Below are 4,834 nucleotides of genomic sequence, written 5' to 3' on the forward strand. Positions count from 1 at the left end.
CTTCTATATGGGATGTTTAGGTGATCTTGTTTCCCATATAAACAGGGATATATACTAAATCAGAGTGTGTTTTCCTCAAAAATTTATTAATTAATTTGGTGTGGACAATATATAACGATGGCAAGGATGGATACCTAATTGTTTACCCCCTTCCCAGTCTTCATGTGTTAATTAATATGTGGCTTAGTTGGGGATTACAAGAACATGCAGAGATCTGGATAGTCCTTTATATTAATTGGTATTTTAAATTTTGTAATGAAGCAAGAAGACCATTAATAAATGCTTTGCAGCTGCACCAACTTCGAATCGCTGAATGGGACGGAGGGAAATGGAGGAAAATAGGGGGCAGAAACCATATTCAGAAAAGGAGAAAACATGAAGAGAGAGTTTAGGGCAACCTTTTCCACATCATCCAGCTCCATGCCACATCAACATCCATCATGTGACTATTTTTGTCGCGGTCATTAGAGTAATTGCCAAAAAAATAATCGCAATATTTTGCAAGTTGGATAATTTAATTGCAATGAATTAAAGTTCAAGATAAAAATCAAAACTCCTAGAGGTCTAGAATCTTTGGCATAATTAAGCAGTAAAAAATTAAACCTTGAATAATGAAACTCGGAATGGCTCGTCTTAGATATGGGACGGGATGGAAATACTCTCGGCCACTCAATGTAAAAAGCAACCAATTTTTTTTAAAATGACTTTGTTAAGATATTTGCTGAGGAAGAAAAATAAGAGAGGGAGAAAGAAAATGGAATTTCATAATCCTATCGCATCAAGTTTGATATATCATATATCTAAGAGACTATATACATATTAGTGCACAAATTGTATAAAAAAATAATATTGGATGGTATATAATTATACTAACAATAAAAAATATTATAAGCTGATATAATTTTTATTTTTTGCAGGAGCTCTAAAAATACTCTAATAAAATATATTAATAAAAAATATAAATTAATATAGAATTGTACTGATAAAAAAATTATATATATATATATATATATATATATATATATATATATATATATATATATATATATATATATATATATATATATATATATATATATATATTTGAGATTATGCCAACTGACTCAATGGATCCACCCACAAAGCAGGATGTAAGATACGTAGGATGCGGCATAGATCCCAACGCGATGGAAAAGAAATAGGCAAAGAAGCAGAATTGAAGAACGAGCAAGAACGAGGATTTCCACTGCCTCCCCCACCCTCACGCCATTGCGGGGCCGCAATTATAGGAGTGAATTTGTGAGCACCGAAGCCAGAATTGATGCGGCACTAAAAATTTCTTTCGCTTGGATTTGATGGAACAAAGCAAACAAATCCTAAGGAGCCGGGGAAAGAGTAAAATCAGAGAAAGAAAGATGTTGGGGGGAATAAAATTTCCCCCCAAATAACATAAATGCCCCTAAGAAGCCGTACAACCTCCGACCCCGGACAGCCGAAGTCAGCGTCCGACCTCGGAACGCTCGGCCACAAGACGACCGACCCCGAAACCTCCGACCTAAGAGAAACCCCGATGTCCGAGGACCGTACTCTAACACCCCTCCGGCATTTATTGCGCATTGCCGCTGTAATCTTCCGGCACACTCAACAATAAATGCGGATCTCCGGCTTACTCCATAATAAATGCGGATCTCCGGCTTACTCCACCAATAATGCGGATCTCCGGCTTACTCCATAATAAATGCGGATCTCCGACTTACTCCACAATAAATGCGCATGGCTCCTGACATCTACGGATCCCCAGCTCTCCACGGCAAATCGACCCAGCAGGGTCTAGTCGACTATGATAAGTCTCTGATCTCGGCCATACCGCCGACATCAGTGCAATGATTCGCCTGACCGAGCGCCGACCTGAACAACATGCCAAGTCGTACTACGGCCTCGCCCTGTTACATCACAGGTAAACCGACCCCCGCATATAAAAGGGAGCCTTGGCCTCCCAAGAGGGAATGGGAACATTCATACACCCAAAAATCACTGCTTATCTCCTTCTCCCCACTATTTGCCCCCTCCCTGACTTGAGCGTCGGAGGGCCGGCGCCGGAGAACCCGGCCACCGGTTCGTGTGCAAGCACCCGGACGGAGGACGCCGCCAGCCAACGGATCGCCGCCCCGCTGCGAGGACCTGCTGTTCCTTCTCTCCGACCGCCCCGGACGGAGGACGCCGCCAGCCAACGGATCGCCGCCCCGCTGCGAGGACCTGCTGTTCCTTCTCTCCGACCGCCGCCCCGCCGTGAGGACTAACAGTCGTTCCCTCTCCTCGACCGAAGATTGCCCTCGGGTCCAATTTCCAGCAACAAAAGATGTGGAAATCAAGTTCAAACTCAGCTCGAGAAATCAGAAACACCTAGAAATTTGAACTGTAAATTCCCACTCTATCAATCCGCAGTTAGTGTTAATTCAAGTACTGGAACATCGAGAACCACTTCCATCGATTGACGGTGTGATGCAGGACGGAGGAAGAAGGAAAAGAGAGAAGAAGAGGAAGGAGGGGAGGAACCGTAGACGAGCCCGTGAGTTCCTGGCCGCTTGCTTTCCTTTATCGCTTCTCCCACTCCACCGCACCTCTCATCGCGAGGGGCGGAGTTCGCGGTGCAAACCCAACTCTCCTCTGCCCCCCCCCCCCCCCCCCCCCCCCCCCCAAAATATTCCAATTTCCAATTCCACCTTACTAAAAATTGATGGCAAAAACACAAAGGACGACAAAATAGGAAATCAATCAATTGATGGTAATTTTCTGAATAGAGATGACAAGATTCCAAAACGAAGACAACTTTTGTACCAAAAAAGGAACGAAGACGCCTTTTTATGCTTTCCTCTCTTCTTCTCCTCCCTCTCGTTCGCGTCCATGGCTCGCCCCTCCGTTCTTGTTATCATCTCTCTCGTCCTCTCTGTTCTCCTCCTCGTCCCCTGCCAAGCCCGATCCCGATTCACCTCCAAAACCGGCGGCGGCCTTCCATTGTTAGAAAAGGAGGAGGAAGTCGCCGTCGTAAAGGAAGAAGAGGCGCAGCGGAGGACGGAGTGCGAAGGGCGGTGGATTCACATCCGCGACCTCCCGCCGCGGTTCAACACCGACCTGCTCCAATCCTGCGACGCCTTCCCCCTCTACGACGACGGCAACTTCTGCCCCTATCTCGGCAACCACGGCCTCGGCCCCCGCACCCACAACCGCTCCCGGAGCTGGTACCGCACCGACCCCCACATGCTCGAGCCCTTCTTCCACGGCCGCCTTCTCGAGTACCCCTGCCTCACCCCCGACCCGGCCCTTGCCGACGCCGTCTTCCTCCCGTACTACGCCGCCCTCGACGCCCTCCCCTTCCTATACCATCCGCCCCTTTTCAACTCTTGCGCCCTCCACGGCCGCGACCTCGCCGACTTCATCCGCCGCGACCGCCCCGCCATCTGGGGTCGGCGCCGCGGCCACGACCACTTCCTCGTCCTCGCCCGCCCCGCCTGGGACTTCTCCCAGGACCTCGACGCCGACCCCCCCCTCTGGGGCACCTCCTTCCTCCACCTCCCCGACTTCCTGAACGTCACCGTCCTCTCCCTCGAGGCCCGCCCCTCGCCCTGGCAGGAGCGCGCCGTCCCCCACCCCACCTCCTTCCACCCGGGCACCCTCGCCCGCCTCGAAGCTTGGCTCGCCCGAGCCCGCCGCGCCCGCCGCACCAACCTCATGCTCTTCGTCGGCGGCGGCGGCGGAGGCGGCCCCAACATTCGCGGCAGCATCCGGGCCCAGTGCGAGAACCGGACCGACATCTGCGAGGTGGTCGACTGCTCCGTGGGGTCCTGCTCTCACGACCCCATCCGGTTCATGCGGCCCATGCTCCGGTCCAACTTCTGCCTCCAGCCGCCCGGCGACACGCCGACCAGGCGGTCCACCTTCGACGGGATCCTGGCTGGGTGCATCCCGGTGTTCTTCGAGGAGATCGGGGCGCGGGCGCAGTACGGGTGGCACCTCCCGAAGGACCGGTTCGAGGAGTTCTCGGTATTTATTCCGAAAGAGGAGGTTGTCTTCAACGGGCTCCGGATCGCCGACGTTCTGGCGGCGATACCGCCGGCGGAGGTGCGGCGGATGCGGAAGAAGGTCCTGGAGCTGGCGCCAAGGGTGATGTACCGGCGACACGGCAGCTCGGCGGCGCTCCGGGCGCGGAAGGACGCCGTGGATCTGGCCATCGACGGGGTGCTCAGTAGGGTCGGCCGCCGGGTCCGGGCGCTGGCGGACGGGGAACCGGATCTGCTGATCTACGATGACGACGCCAACGGGGTGTAGGATGGACGGTCTCGATTGGCTCTAGGGTTTTCCTTTCCTTTTCTTTTGTTTTTCTCTCATTTCTTTCTTTTCCTAATTCCTAGGAAAGAATATAGGAGAAGTTTTGTAATTGTTACTTTGCGTCATACCTAAATTGAGCAATTTGCTGGGATGATACCACCGAAAAAGAACGGTGGATAAACCCAATTGCTAGGTTGCCTGGCGTTAAATTAAACTTATTAGAGATATATTAGATGTTGAGAATTAAGCTTCTGGTGGTTATTTTGTTTTCTAATCTATTATATTGGTGTAATTTTCACAAGTGGAGCCTATTTATTAAGTGCTAATATATTGGACGCATTGGAAGCATGAGCATTGAGATGAGAGCAATATTCTACTTGCTGTTCAGGGTGATCCAGTATGAGTCTTAGTGATGTGCATCTGGTTGCAATTTAAAGTTAGATTAGGGTTGGTGGAAGCTAGCATCTGAAACAGATGTACTCCACATCATCAGTACATCTTCGGACTCTCTCTCCCTCGTTCACACTCT

The 4,834-nt window shown here is 50.3% G+C and overlaps 1 pseudogene across 1 annotated transcript; it reads left to right on the top strand.

Moving 5' to 3' along the window:
- The first annotated feature begins 2,354 nt into the window (after positions 1-2,354).
- On the top strand, positions 2,355-4,606 carry LOC103712165 (putative xyloglucan galactosyltransferase GT19 pseudogene; annotated as a pseudogene). Its single transcript, XR_015988166.2, has one exon. The product of XR_015988166.2 is annotated as a putative xyloglucan galactosyltransferase GT19 pseudogene (transcript).
- The last annotated feature ends 228 nt before the right edge of the window (positions 4,607-4,834 follow it).

The sequence above is a fragment of the Phoenix dactylifera genome, chromosome 6 (genome assembly GCF_051530095.1).
Source record: "Phoenix dactylifera cultivar Ajwa chromosome 6, Ajwa_hap1_PhDact_Kaust_v1.1, whole genome shotgun sequence".
Classification (NCBI taxonomy): Eukaryota; Viridiplantae; Streptophyta; class Magnoliopsida; order Arecales; family Arecaceae; genus Phoenix; species Phoenix dactylifera.